Genomic DNA, 16,557 nt, shown 5'->3' with positions numbered 1-16,557 from the left:
CTTCTCACTAGGCTTGGGAGGTATACCGTAGACTGCCGTATTTGGAAAAAGCCATGGGACCGTTGAAACAATTTCTTTTCATTTGTTTTATTTATACATTTAAGTAAATACCTGCAGTCAACTTGTGCAATACATTAGGATATAAAGAAAATGTATATCCTAATGTATTACACAAGTTGGTCCCCAGTCACATGGTGTTTGTTTACAAGCACACAAAGATGACAGGAGCCTTTTGAATCACTCACTGTCGTGCAGCAGGTACACCTTACAGTGAAATGTTTGTTTACTTAACCAACAACACAGGTAAGAAAAAAGTAGAGAAGTAAAAAATCGAAATAACAAATAGTTAAAGAGCAGCAGTAAAATAATAGTAGCGAGGCTGTATTAAAAAAATATATGTTTTACCTTTATTTAACAAGTCAGTCAAGAACAAATTCTTATTTACATTGATGGCCTAGGAACACTGGGTTAACTGCCTTGTTCAGGGGCAGAACGACAGATGTGTACCTTGTCAGTATTTATACTTGCGTACTATTGTTTGTACAGATGAACGTGGTACCTTTAGACGTTTGGAAATTGCTCCCAAGGATGAACCAGACTTGTGGAGGCCTACATTTTTTTTTGAGGTCATGGCTGATTTCTTTTGATTTTCCTATGATGTCAAGCAGAGGCACTGAGTTTGAAGGTAGGCCTTGAAATACATCCACAGGTACACCTCCAATTGACTCAAATGATGTCAGGGTAGCCTAGTGGTTAGAGTGGTGGACTAGCAACCGGAAGGTTGCAAGTTCAAACCCCTGAGCTGACAAGGTACAAATCTGTTGTTCTGCCCCTGAACAGGCAGTTAATTAACCCACTGTTCCTAGGCTGTCATTGACAGCCTAAAGCCATGACATAATTTTCTGGATTTTTCCAAGCTGTTTAGAGACACAGTCAACTTAGTGTATGTACACTTCTGACCCACTGGAATTGTGATACAGTGAATTATAAGTGAAATAATCTGTCTGTAAATAATTGTTGGAAAAATTACTTGTGTCATGTACAAAGTAGATGACCTAGCTGACTTGCCAAAACTATAGTTGGTTTAACAAGAAATGTGTGGAGTGGTTGAAAAACGAGTTTGAATGACTCCAACCTAAGTGTATCTAAACTTCTGACTTCAACTGTATATATATATATATTTATTGTAACTATTAAACTAACTATATATCTAAGATGTGCCAACTAAACTCTTTCCACCTATGGTTTGCTAACTTTAGCTTGCAAGATCAAACTCATTGGTAACAGCAGACAATTCCCTCCTGGATAGTATTTGATAGTATTTGTTTTGTGCGTGCTGCAAACTGCGTTTTGAGATAGTTGCCTAACTTTATGAGATGGGTTGTCTGTCCTAGTAGTAAATGTTTGCATGCACTTGTTAGCATTTACCTATAGCCACTATGAGAATTGTGCACTACCAGTAATACCGTATATACCCGGGATGGCACAGGCACGGTATGAAGGTATGGAAATCTGGATATCGCCCAACCCTACTTCTCACTCTATACACAATTACTACTTTTAACAATTTACACTGAACATTTTACAAAAACACATTTACTGGAAGAACTATGTCGATGCAAAGTATGGTAATAGAATTTCTGTAAAATCTCTCATTTTTATTGTGTGAACATCTGCTTCAAAAGATGTCTGCAGAAAGAATGAGGTTTCAATCATGGAAAAAAAAGCTTGATTATTGAACTACATTAAGTTAATTGTATTCACACTAACAGAATTGCTGTAATGGAATTTCATCATGGGTCCCTGATCTGTACTACACAGAAATGCATAATTATGGATATAAATGTCATTCTCGTCATGGTTATGTATCCTAAATAGGTACACAAAAAGGTAGGAAAATACAATATGCTCCTTCGCAAATTTTGGTACAATTTACTTTCTTTTACCCCCATTTTCGTGATATCCAATTACGATCGTCTCATTGCTGCAACTCCCCAACGGGCTCGGAGAGGTGAAGGTCGAGTCATGACTCCGAAACATGACCCGCCAAACTGTGCTTCTTAACACCCGCCCGCTTAACCTGGAAGCCAGCTGCACCAACGTGTCAGATGAAACACTATTCAACTGACGACCGAAGTCAGCCTGCAGGCTCCCGGCCCGCCACAAGGAGTCGCTAGAGCGCGATGAGGAAAAGTAAAGCCCCCACGGCCAAACCCTGTTGTTTGAACATAACGTACAGCACAGTAGAGCTCAGTGGAGGACAGTAGAGTACATTACAGAACAGTAGAGTATAGTTCAATACAGTAGAGTACAGTAGAGTATAGTTCAGTACATTATAGTGTATTGTAATGTGCTCTACTGTGTATTGTATTGAACTCAATGTACTATACTCTACTTGTATTTACTGTACTCTACTGTGCTGTCCAAACTTGTGAAACATAGATGTCTATGACTGGTTAAGATTTGGTTCGTTCCAGGACAAATCTTAACCAATCATGGACGTCTATGTTTGGGCCAAAGGAAGGTCAGGCCAGACGTCTGTGGTCGTTGAAATCACGGCTGGTCCGGACAGAACAAAAAATGACCTCTATGGGCGTTGAAATTTAGGCCAGGGAGGACTGACCAAATGTAAACTTTTTATCAACGTCCATGGTTGTCAGGTGTCGGTCGGTGCTTAGTGTGTGAGGATGCTGGTTACAGTAAATGGAAAGACGTGGTTCATTGGTAGGTGTCAGTTAGAACTGGGAAAGGTGACATTAATTGGAGAGGGGGGGGGGTGTCTAGACTTTACACACTCACTTAAAACCACCAGATGACAGAAAAAGAAAACAGTTATCAGCTGATCATAACAGTATGCAGGTGGAAGGGAGGACAGTAGCTGGTGACCCAACTGTGGTTTGTGACTACTATGATTTCTCATTGTAGCCAATTCAATTGCAGAAATTCAGTTACAGATTTTTGGGAAATTCTGTTACCGATTTGGAAACAGAATTTTGGGCTTTAATCAATTAATAATTCAAAAAAAATGTATATCAGTAAAAACAAACTAATTGATAGGTCTACCTTTACTTGTTACTTCTGTGAACTTGTATTATCCTCCCTCATGAGGGAGAGAAATGTGAAAATATCTTAAATATTTTTGGTGACGGAATTTCAAGGCTCAAGGCAACGTTTTCTTAAACTTACAGAAGGCAGAAAACATTATTCCAAACGAAATATAAGTATTGGTATTAGCCGGCAGAGGTCTTAGATTTCCATATTATTGTGTTTTGATGCATTTCTTTCAAGACTTTTCTGCTAGATGTTTTCTAAGACCCCTTCTCCATCCGTTAAATCAAAGCCTTTGCTTATTCTTCATTCTTAGGATGGAAAATGGTTGAATAATGTATACACTGAGTATACATTAGGAACACTTTCCGAATATTGAGTTTCTACAAAATATAGCCTCTTCATGTGTTGGTGCTCATGGGTCCTTTCACATGGAAATGAACCTACTCCTGTGTCTACACTCTGGGGCACTAGAAACAGTCGTAGGACTGTAAAGACAACATTAATCCCTAGTTGTTAGATAAAGATTTACGGAAGGATCACTTTCGAAAGTGTTCCTAATGTATACTCAGTGTATACATTATTCAACCATTTCCATCCTAAGAATGAAGAATAAGCAAAGGCTTCTGGTCAGCGGGTTGGTGGCACCGGGATCCTCATCTCTCCCAAGTGGTCATTCTCTCTTTCTCCCCTTACCCATCTGTCTATCGCCTCCTTTGAATTCCATGCTGTCACAGTTACCAGCCCTTTCAAGCTTAACATCCTTATCATTTATCGCCCTCCAGGTTCCCTCGGAGAGTTCATCAATGAGCTTGATGCCTTGATAAGCTCCTTTCCTGAGGACGGCTCACCTCTCACAGTTCTGGGCGACTTTAACCTCCCCACGTCTACCTTTGACTCTTTCCTCTCTGCCTCCTTCTTTCCACTCCTCTCCTCTTTTGACCTCACCCTCTCACCTTCCCCCCCTACTCACAAGGCAGGCAATACGCTCGACCTCATCTTTACTAGATGCTGTTCTTCCACTAACCTCATTGCAACTCCCCTCCAAGTCTCCGACCACTACCTTGTATCCTTTTCCCTCTCGCTCTCATCCAACACCTCCCACACTGCCCCTACTCGGATGGTATCGCGCCGTCCCAACCTTCGCTCTCTCTCCCCCGCTACTCTCTCCTCTTCCATCCTATCATCTCTTCCCTCCGCTCAAACCTTCTCCAACCTATCTCCTGATTCTGCCTCCTCAACCCTCCTCTCCTCCCTCTCTGCATCCTTTGACTCTCTATGTCCCCTATCCTCCAGGCCGGCTCGGTCCTCCCCTCCCGCTCCGTGGCTCGATGACTCATTGCGAGCTCACAGAACAGGGCTCCGGGCAGCCGAGCGGAAATGGAGGAAAACTCGCCTCCCTGCGGACCTGGCATCGTTTCACTCCCTCCTCTCTACATTTTCCTCATTTACATTTACATTTACATTTAAGTCATTTAGCAGACGCTCTTATCCAGAGCGACTTACAAATTGGTGCATTCACCTTATGACATCCAGTGGAACAGTCACTTTACAATAGTGCATCTAAAACTTAAGGGGGGGTGAGAGGGATTACTTATCCTATCCTAGGTATTCCTTAAAGAGGTGGGGTTTCAGGTGTCTCCGGAAGGTGGTGATTGACTCCGCTGTCCTCTGTCTCTGCTGCTAAAGCCACTTTCTACCACGCTAAATCCCAAGCATCTGCCTCTAACCCTAGGAAGCTCTTTGCCACCTTCTCCTCCCTCCTGAATCCTCCCCCCCCTCCTCCCTCTCTGCAGATGACTTCGTCAACCATTTTGAAAAGAAGGTCGACGACATCCGATCCTCGTTTGCTAAGTCAAACGACACCGCTGGTTCTGCTCACACTGCCCTACCCTGTGCTCTGACCTCTTTCTCCCCTCTCTCTCCAGATGAAATCTCGCGTCTTGTGACGGCCGGCCGCCCAACAACCTGCCCGCTTGACCCTATCCCCTCCTCTCTTCTCCAGACCATTTCCAGAGACCTTCTCCCTTACCTCACCTCGCTCATCAACTCATCCCTGACCGCTGGCTACGTCCCTTCCGTCTTCAAGAGAGCGAGAGTTGCACCCCTTCTGAAAAAACCTACACTCGATCCCTCCGATGTCAACAATTACAGACCAGTATCCCTTCTTTCTTTTCTCTCCAAAACTCTTGAACGTGCCGTCCTTGGCCAGCTCTCCCGCTATATCTCTCTGAATGACCTTCTTGATCCAAATCAGTCAGGTTTCAAGACTAGTCATTCAACTGAGACTGCTCTCCTCTGTATCACGGAGGCGCTCCTCACTGCTAAAGCTAACTCTCTCTCCTCTGCTCTCATCCTTCTAGATCTATCGGCTGCCTTCGATACTGTGAACCATCAGATCCTTCTCTCCACCCTCTCCGAGTTGGGCATCTCCGGCGCGGCCCACGCTTGGATTGCGTCCTACCTGACAGGTCGCTCCTACCAGGTGGCGTGGCGAGAATCTGTCTCCTCACCACGCGCTCTCACCACTGGTGTCCCCAGGGCTCTGTTCTTGGCCCTCTCCTATTCTCGCTATACACCAAGTCACTTGGCTCTGTCATAACCTCACATGGTCTCTCCTATCATTGCTATGCAGACGACACACAATTAATCTTCTCCTTTCCCCCTTCTGATGACCAGGTGGCGAATCGCATCTCTGCATGTCTGGCAGACATATCAGTGTGGATGACGGATCACCACCTCAAGCTGAACCTCGGCAAGACGGAGCTGCTCTTCCTCCCGGGAAGGACTGCCCGTTCCATGATCTCGCCATCACGGTTGACAACTCCATTGTGTCCTCCTCCCAGAGCGCCAAGAACCTCCTGACAACACCCTGTCGTTCTCAACCAACATCTGGCCCGTTCCTCATGCTCTACAACAGGGGTGTCAAAGTCAAATGGACGGAGGGCCAAATAAAAATTTAGCTACAAGCCGAGGGCCGGACTGTTCGAATGTTCATTGAAAATTTTTTAAATGACGCTATAGTCTAGTGAACCTAATTGAACCTACTGAAAACCTAACAAATATATTCCAATATGATCAGATAAATAAAGCAATATTTTCTTATGGCTCTGTCAGTAATCTTTAATTTTCAACAGACCAAAAGACAAATTTCCTTTATATAAAAATCCCCATAACATGAACATTAAATGAAAGAAACCGGTATTCAAGGCACCATCAGTAGCCTATATTTTCTATTTTAGCAAAAGTGGGCTAAATTTACTTCAAAGAAAAAAACAATAATAGCAATTTTCTATCATCCACTCAACTGAAATATTTTTAAAATATAATTGGATTGAAATACAATAAAATAAAGTGCAAAAATCTATTAATCAAAAACAACACTTTGTTTAAGGAGAAGTAACATGCAGTGAAAACAAATATTAAACTTTAACTTTTAAACTTGAACTGAGTAAAAACTCTAAATATGTGATTGCACAGTAATGTTCACTTGTTTGAGGTTGAGGGTGATACTTGGTGGTGTCCCATCTTTTCCACAAGTTCATCAATGTTCGGGGTAAGGCTCTGAGCTGAGGAAATCCTCAGAATTGAGTGGAGGTGTTCAGCAGTAAGTCGACTTCTGTGTGATGTTTTGTTCAAGTTCATCAAAGAAAACAGTTGTTCACACAGGTATGTGCTGCCAAACATAGACAACGTTTGAGCAGCCTGGATGCGCAGCTGGGGCATTGTGTCGGGAGGAAACGGGCGAACTCCGCAGCACCCACTGCCGCATATTTTGCCCTCAGTGCATCATTGCATTGGAGGTCAATCAACTCCATTTGGAGGTTTGGTGGTGAGCTTTCCACGCCAACAGCAAATGGGTTACCGAGCAGTTCCAACCTGCTTTTTTGTGCTTCAAAGTCAGCAAATCGGCGTCGAAAGTCAGCGGCAAGCATACCTATTTTATCAGCCAACTGTGCGCTCGGGAACGCACTGGTAGAGAGCTTCTCTTTCATGGTCTGGCAGCTGGGAAAGTGGCTCAAATTTTCTTTCCGCATCTGCCTCCCACAGAGTCAGTTTGGTTTTAAATGCCTTCACTGTACTGTACATATCAGAGATGACACGATCCCGACCCTGCAGCTGCAAGTTCATTGCATTCAGATGACTCGTAATGTCACACAGAAAAGCCATTTCACACAGAAACATTTCGTCTCGTTGTGTTGTGTCTTTCCCTTTGCTGTCCAAGAACAGACAAATCTCCTCACGAAGCTCAAACATCTTTGAAGCACCTTTCCCTGGCTTAGCCATCGCACCTCTGTGTGATAAGGCAAATCACAATGCTCCGTTTCTAACTCCGTCAGAAATGCCTTGAACTGGCGGTGATTCAAACCTTTGGCTCTGATAAAGTTAACTGTGCGCGTGATGATGCTCATTACATGCTCCATTTTCAAGGCTTTACCGCACAACGCTTCCTGGTGTATGATACAATGATAAGCTGTCAGCTCACCTGTCGCGTTTTCCTCTTGCATCTTTTCCCGTATCTTCGCCACCAGTCCGCTCCTGTGTCCACACATCGCAGGTGCTGGGTTGTCAAACCCACAAGTTTTTCCCAAGGCAGCTCCATCTCATTTACACATCTTGACACCTCTTCATACAAATCATGCCCCGTAGTTGTGCCATGCATAGGACGTAAAGCCAAAACTCCTCTGTCACGCTTAGGCTGGAGTCCACTCCGCGGATGAAAATTGACAACTGGGCAATGTCAGAAATGTCGGTGCTCTCATCCACAGCCAAGGAATATGCAATGAAATCTTTTCCCTTTTCACAAGCTGCTCTTTTAGATTGATGGACAACTGGTCTACTCTCTCGGCAATGGTGTTTCTGCTCAGACTCACATTTAAAAAGAGTTGCCTTTTTCTGGGCAAACTTTAATCATGCAGTTTTTGATGAAATCCCCTCCGTAAATGGCCGGGCTGATTTAGCGATCTCTTCTGCCAAAATAAAACTGGCCTTGACAGCAGCCTGGCCTTGTGATTTGGCTTTTTTGAACAGAGCCTGTCGAGATTTGAGGCCTTGTTTTAATTCCTCTGCCTTTTGTAGTTTGTTCCATGTCCATATTCTTGTTTTTGTCCGCGTGTTTCCCCTCAGATTATACTCTTTCAGTACCGCCACACTTTCTCCACACAGAAGACACACAGGTTTTCCAGCTACCTCCGTGAACAAATACTCCGACTCCCACCTTGTTTAAAACCCCGGTTCTCAGTGTCCACCTTCCGTTTTGCCATTTTGATGGGTATCTGAAAGTTAATTTTACTGTGATGCTGACAACTGCTGTGCCAATAAATATTGAAATGAAGCAGCCTACTGCTCGGTGCGTCACCGTTGCATTGTGGGAAATGTAGTATTGGTGCGTGTAAAAGATCTGCGGGCTGCCGGCTTGCTGCGGTCTGCGGGCCGGTTCTAATAACAAATCAAGATCATCCCAGGGGCCGTTCATGCTTGACTCTGACATATGTGCTCTCAACATCCGCAGAGTACGACCCTGCCTCACACAGGAAGCGGCGCAGGTCCTAATCCAGGCACTTGTCATCTCCCGTCTGGATTACTGCAACTCGCTGTTGGCTGGGCTCCCTGCCTGTGCCATTAAACCCCTTCAACTCATCCAGAACGCCGCAGCCCGTCTGGTGTTCAACCTTCCCAAGTTCTCTCACGTCACCCCGCTCCTCCGTTCTCTCCACTGGCTTCCAGTTGAAGCTCGCATCCGCTACAAGACCATGGTGCTTGCCTACGGAGCTGTGAGGGGAACGGCACCTCAGTACCTCCAGGCTCTGATCAGGCCCTACACCCAAACAAGGGCACTGCGTTCATCCACCTCTGGCCTGCTCGCCTCCCTACCACTGAGGAAGTACAGCTCCCGCTCAACCCAGTCAAAACTGTTCGCTGCTCTGGCCCCCAATGGTGGAACAAACTCCCTCACGACGCCAGGACAGTGGAGTCAATCACCACCTTCCGGAGACACCTGAAACCCCACCTCTTTAAGGAATACCTAGGATAGGATAAGTAATCCCTCTCACCCCCCTTAAGATTTAGATGCACTATTGTAAAGTGACTGTTCCACTGGATGTCATAAGGTGAATGCACCAATTTGTAAGTCGCTCTGGATAAGAGCGTCTGCTAAATGCCTTAAATGTAATGTAAATGTAAATGTAAATGATGTTATTTGCTTCCCTAGCTAGGCCTATGCCAGCATACCGTGTTATCCTACACATATTTAGGGGAAAGTGGGAGGCAAGAAAGATTCTCTTGTTTCTCCAAGTAGACAATTGTTTTCATCTTTCCACCACTTTCAATCACTATAGTACTGAAATATAGGCCACAACTGCACTGACAAAAGAACATAAAAAAATAATACATTAGCCTACATCTACAGTATAGCACAACTTTTTAAAACATCTCTGAACACGTTTACTGCAGCATTCAGCAATGCAGTAACACTGAGAAATTGTATTCCATGTGTTACATTGGTGGAAACAGATTATCAGTCTGTCTGCCTCCCACCCCACCAATGCCCACCCCGCCCCAACCTAAAGTACTTTTTTTTTACTGTATTGTGTCAGGATTGTGAAATTTCCCAGCATACTATATCCGATAGTTTCAAACACACACCAAACAAAACATTGTACAGGCTGTCCTTTATAAAGTAGCCTAGCCTACATCTTCAGTGTTCTCATGGAAATACTAAGCTAAATTAACAAAGTTATGAGAGCCACCTCTAATACATTCAGACATGGTAGAACCAAATTGCTTTCCCTAAATATTGACATGAATCTCCCAACTGTTGCAAAGACGCTAGATGAGGCCCAGTTGCTCTTACACCTAGACACCACTTTGTGAGGAGCAGTGACGAGCCCAGACATGACCACCTGATGTCAGGGCAGGCCTGTCGGCACGCTAGGGCAAGTCCAGGTATGACGAGTCAATGTCAGAGCGAAGTGAGCAGCTTCTGCTTTGCACTTGAATAATCAAAAACATGACAAGCTGAACTTGGTGAAGAGGTGAGACCGGTGCAACCACTCACTAGGGATAGGCATGAGTAATCAAGTACTCGAACGGACGTCAAAACTCAATCTTTAACCAGAGATATTTTTTTATTTGGTCACTAGAATCAAATTTGCTTTGATTCTAGTGTTCCATTTGTACATGTGTATTTGTGGGGCACAACAAAAAGGTAACCAAGCCAACAAACAGTTCTTCTCCATAAATTCCCTTTCCCCTATGTCTCACTCACTCAAATTGCATTCCGACTTCTTCCTCTACACATGCTTGCTGAGCTCCCGTTAAAGTCTACAGAAATTAACGCCTATAAAAACGTATCTACAGTGCCTTCAGAAAGTATTCACACCCCTTGACGTTTCCACATTTTATTGTGTTACAGCCATTTAATATGGATTCAATTTTGATTTTGTGTCACTGGCCTACACGCAACAGCCCATAAATTCAAAGTGGAATGATTTTTCCAAAATTTTTACCAATTAATTATAAGTTAAAAGCTGAAATGTCTTGTGTCAAAAATTATTCAACCCCTTTGTTATGGCAAGCCTAAATAAGTTCCGGACTAAAAAGTCTCATAATAAGTTGAATGTGTGCAATAAGTGTTTAACCTGTCTCGGAACCCCTCGCCAACAGCCAATGAAATTACAGTGCGCCAAATTCAATCAACAGAAATCTCAATTCAAATTTCTCAAACATACAAGTATTAGACACCATTTTAAAGATGAAATTCTTGTTAATCCAACCACAGTGTCTGATTTCAAAAAAGCTTTTCGGGGAAAGCAGAACATATCATTATGTTAAGTCAGCAACTAGTCACAGAAAGCATACAGCGATTTTCCAACCAAAGAGAGGAGTCACAAAAAGCAGAAAGAGATAAAATTAATCACTAAACGTTGATATTCTTCATCAGATGACACTCCCGGGACAACATGTTACACAATACATGTATGTTTTGTTTGATCAAGTACATATTTATATCCAAAAACCTCAGTTTACATTTGGCTTTGCCTCCAAAACATCCCGTGAATTTGCACAGAGACACATCAATTTACAGAAATACTCATAATAAACAATGATAAAACAAGTGTTATTCACAGATTAAAAGATAAACTTCTCCTTAATGCAACAGATGTGTCACATTTCAAAAACAATTAACGGAAAAAGCAAACCATGCAATAATCTGAGTACGGCGCTCAGAGACCAACACAACCCCAAAAGATATCCGTCATGTTGGAGTCAACAGAAGTCAGAAATAGCATTATAAATATTCACTTACCTTTGATCTTCATCCGAATACACTCCCAGGAATCCCAGTTCCACAATAAATGTTTGATTTGTTCCATAAAGTCCATCATTTATGTCCAAATAACACCTTTTGGTTTGCGCGTTCAGTACACAATCGAAACTCACGACGCGCGGGTAGGTCCAGGCAAATGTTCAGCCGAAAAGTCATATTACAGTTCTTAGAAACCAGTCAAATGAAGTATACAATCAATCTTTAGGATGTTTTTAACATAAATCTTCAATAATGTTCCAACCGGAGAATTCCTTTGTCTTCAGAAATGCAATGGAACGCAAGCTACCTATCATGTGAATGCGCCTGAACACTCTGCCAGACCTCTGACTCAATCCCCTCTCATTCCCCCCTCCTTTATAGTAGAAGCATCAAACAAGGTTCTAAAGACTGTTGACATCTAGTGTAAGCCTTAGGAAGTGCAAAATGACCCCATAGACGCTGTGTATTCGATATGCCAAGAGTTGAAAAACTACAAACCTCAGATTTCCCACTTCCTGGTTGGATTTTTCTCAGGTTTTCGCCTGCCATATGAATTATGTTATACTCAGACATAATTCAAACAGTTTTAGAAATTTCAGAGTGCTTTCTATCCAAATCTACTAATGATATGCATATATTGGCAACTGGGACTGAGTAGCAGGCAGTTTACTTTGGGCACGCTTTTCATCCAAATGTGAAAATGCTGCCCCCTAGCCATAAGAAGTTAACGTTAATGTTTTGAATGACTACCTCATCTCTGTATCTCACAAATAAAATTATCTGTAAGGTCCCTCAGTCGAGCAGTGAATTTCAAAACACAGATTCAACCACAAAGATTTCCCAATGCCTCGCAAAGGGCGGTAAAAAATTAAAACAGATATTGAATATCCCTTTGAACATGGTGACGTTATGAATTACACTTTGGATGGTGAACCAATACAACCAGGCACTACAGGCCCCCTTCCTAATTCAGTTACCGGAGAGGAAGGAAACCTCTCAGGGATTTCACCATGAGGTAAATGGTGGCTTTAAAACAGTTAAGAGTTCAATGGCTCTGATAGGAGAAAACAAAGGATGAATCAACATTGTAGTTACTCCACAATACTTACCTAAATGACAGAGTGAAAAGAAAGAAGCCCATACATAATTAAAATATTGTTTCATTAAGGCACTAAAGTCAAACTGCAAAAAATGTGTCAAAGAAATTAACTTTGTTCTGAATACAAAGTGTTATGTTTGGGCAAATCCAACAACATATTACTGAGTACCACTCTTCATATTTTCAAGCATGGTGGTGGCCGCATGTTATGGGTATGCTTGTCATCGGCAAGAGTTTTTTGTTGTTGTTGATAAAAAGAAACTGAATAGAGCTAAGCACAGGCTAAATCCTAGAGAAAAACTTGGTTCAATCTGCTTTCCAACAAACACTGAGACAAATTCACCTTTCAGTAGGACAATACCCTAAAACACAAGGCCGAATCTACACTGGAGTTGATTACCAAGACAACATTAAATGTTCCTGAGTGGTCTGGTTAAAGTTTAATTTGATTTATCTTGGCAAGTCAGTTAAGGAATTTTTATTTATTTACAATGATGGCCTACCAAAAGGCCTCATGTGGGGACGGGGGCTGGGATTAAAAATAAATTAAAAATATAGGACAACACACACATAACAACAAGAGACAAAACTACATAAAGAGAGAACAACGACAACAACATAGCAGATTTAAATTGCCTTGAAAATGGCTGTCTAGCAGTGAGCAACAACAAACTTGACAGAGCTTGAATAATTTTTAAAAGAATAAATGTGCAAATATTGTACAATCCAGATGTGGAAAGGTCTTAGAGACCTAGCCAGAAAGACTCACATCTGTAATCTCTGCCAAAGGTGATTCTAACATGAATTCAAATCAAATTTTATTTGTCACATGCGCCAAATACAACAGGTTACATACAAGCCCTTAACCAACAATGTAGTTAAAATAAGAGTCATGTAACATTTTCTTCAAAAGTTACAAATAATTTGAGAACAGCAGTAAAATAACAATAGAAAGGCTATGTACAGGGGGTACCGGTACAGAGTCAATGTCCGGGGGCAACGGCTAATCCAGGTAAATTAGGTAATATGTACATGTAGGTAGTTATTAAAGTGACTATGCATAGATAATAAACAGAGAATAGCAGCAGCATAGAAAAAGGGGTGGGGCAATGCAAATAGCCTGGGTCGCCATTTGATTAGCTGTTCAGGAGTCTTATGGCTCGGGGGTAGAAGCTGTTAAGAAGTCTTATGGACCTAGGTTGGGCACTCTAGTACCGCTTGCTGTGCGGTAGCAGAGAGAACAGTCTATGACTACGGTGGCTGGAGTCTGACAATTTGTAGGCCCTTCCTCTGACACCGCATTGTATAGAGGTCCTGGATGGCAGGAAGCTTGGCCCCAGTGATGTACTGGGCCGTACACACTACCCTCTGTAGTGCCATACGGTGGGAGGCCCAGCAGTTGCCATACCAGGCAGTGATGCAAGCATTTAGGATGCTCGATGGTGCAGCTCTAGAACTTTTTGAGGATCTGAGGACCCATGCCAAATCTTTCAGTCTCCTGAGGGAGAATATGCTTTGTCGTGGCCTCTTCACCATGATAGTTTGTTGGTGATGTGGACACCAAGGAACTTGAAGCTCTCGATCTGCTCCACTACAGCCCCGTCAATGAGAATGGGGGTGTGCTCGGTCCTCTTTTCCTGTAGTCCACAATCATCACCTTTGTCTTCATCACGTTGATGGAGAGGTTGTTATCCTGGCACCGCCCGGCCGGGTCTCTGACCTGCTCCCTATAGACTGTCTCGTTGTTGTCAGTGATCAGGCCTACCACTGATATGTCATCGGCAAACTTAATGATGGTGTTGGATTCGTGCCTGGCCATGCAGTCATGAGTGAACAGGCAGTACAGGAGGGGACTGAGGAAACACCCCTGATGGGCCCCCATGTTGATGATCAGTGTGACGGATGTGTTGTTACTTACCCTTATTGACCCAGGGGTTTGAATACTTATGTAAATGAGATTGTATTGAAAATGAAATACTTTACGTTTGCAAACATTTCTAAAAATGTGTTTTCATTTTGTCATTATGGGGTATAGTGTGGAGATGGGTGAGAAATGTTTTTTTTAATCAATTCTGAATTCAGGCTGTAACAACAAAATGTGGAATAAGTCAAGGGGTATGAATACTTTCTGAAGCCACTGTAACTGATCGGATACTTAAGTGACATTCTTTGCCAAATGATGACAGCATTATCACAAATTCAAAATGGACAGGTTGATTGAAGTAGGGAAATATGTATTCCAACAAAGAGCTGCACGTTTGGAATAATTGTGTCCATTTACTTTCAGCTTATGCTACTTTACTGTTGTAACTAGTTACCACAAGCACAAAGTCAAAATTGCCAGTGTGGTTAGTGTGAGTTAGGTTTAAAATCTGATTTTAAGATGATAAATTGTAGAAATAGGCAGGGTTTATGACGTTGTGCAAACTAGTGACGACCCTACTTTGCAAACTGCCATTTAGAATTGGTTAGCATAGGTTATAACCCCCTAAACAGACAAGTTCAAAATGAAAATATACAAAAACATTACTTTGACAAAGACAAAGAACATATTTTCCTCAGAATCATTAAGCCTAGTCCTACTCACCAAATGGGTGTCATGGATATAATTCATCCCCATGCAGTGTTCAATGTGGAATTGTTAACCCATTTAGAAAATTCCAAAGAACAGGCAGAATGAACTAAATCAAACATCTGTATATTGAAAACATGACAGATATAGGTTTATAACCCTGAAGAAAATTGCAATTCAACTCACTAAATTGACCCAAGTTTCAAATGATAACACTGAGAATAACTGTTCCAGACGCAAGATGCGCTTCACTTCGCACGGTTACATTTTATTCTGTTCTATTATAGCATGTTTTTTAAAACTTTAAAATAGGTGTGTCTTGACTGTGATAAGGGCTCGGTAAATAACAGCATCTTGTCTATTAAATTAACAAAACAAGGCTATGTCATTGCACAGCCATAGTAGGGCTTTCCAGTGCAACCATTTTACTCTAATTTGTGTCTAAATATTTTCAGCTGTGCGACCTGGATTTTTTTGGGGGGTGGCACCTAGAAAAAGATGGATTCTGGCTCTAACACCTCAAAAAGCTAGGAGTTCAACGAAAAATGTTTATCTTAGCCACACACATGCTCTATGTAGAAAAGGTTAGTGCAGAGCCCTGAGCCATATGCTTCTTCTATGAGAAAGTACCACTGCTGAGGTTCCACAATATTATATAATCAGTTGATATTACGATTTCAATAAATGAAATCTTAAAATGGAACTTATGTTTTTATTGCCAGAATATACAAGGGGCAATTTAGCTATTTGGATTTGTTATCTGTAATGGTTAAGATAAATTAGGCATTGTTTCACACCCCCTGTATATAGCCTCGTTATTGTGTTAATTTATTATTTTTTACTTTAGTTTATTTGGTAAATATTTTCTTAACTCTTCTTGAACTGCACTGTTGGTTAAGGGCTTGTAAGTAACAATTTTACAGTAGTCTACACATGTTGTATTAAGTACATGTGACAAATAATGTTTGATTTGGCATATCGATAAATGTGCAGAGAATTTTTTCTAATATGGGCCTTCTAAATAAAAATAGTTTTTGGAGGGTGTGTTCCTCTGCCCAGGTGTTGCTAATGCATGCCAGATCTTACAACGTCTGGATAGGTATTTTAAGGATCAGCTAACCACGTCATGTTATAGCAAACTGTCAGTCGATGATGTGGCACGCAACCATTGGTTGATGGATGAAACCTCTGAGCAGGGGAATGCAACCTGAAGCAGTCCAGAGACATGACGAGTCACGCTCCAGGTGGACACAGCTGCACACAGCTCAGTTCACTTATGAAGGCACGCCAAACACTGCCATAGGCCTACTTCCATCTTGACCCAAATACTAGTTTCTTCCCTTGTGCAAGCTGTTGAGAATGTTATCCATGTTCCCGGCTGAGGCTGACAGCGAGCATACATGTAGCTTTGATAATAAAAGGTCCAGGCTAGGCTATGTGCAGCAGGCCATATTTTATGTGTCGGACATAGGCCTATACATAGAATGTGCCTCTACTTGAAAATACATGATCTAAGTGACTGATAGTTGG

The 16,557-nt window shown here is 42.2% G+C and overlaps 1 protein-coding gene across 4 annotated transcripts in view; it reads right to left on the bottom strand.

Moving 5' to 3' along the window:
• Positions 1-16,557, bottom strand: part of LOC124027495 (receptor-type tyrosine-protein phosphatase alpha) — a 74,437-nt gene that overhangs the window by 55,120 nt on the left and 2,760 nt on the right. The gene's annotated exons all lie outside the window — the stretch shown is intronic.

This window comes from Oncorhynchus gorbuscha, linkage group LG03 (assembly GCF_021184085.1).
Source record: "Oncorhynchus gorbuscha isolate QuinsamMale2020 ecotype Even-year linkage group LG03, OgorEven_v1.0, whole genome shotgun sequence".
Classification (NCBI taxonomy): Eukaryota; Metazoa; Chordata; class Actinopteri; order Salmoniformes; family Salmonidae; genus Oncorhynchus; species Oncorhynchus gorbuscha.
This window is presented reverse-complemented; position numbering and strand designations above follow the sequence as displayed.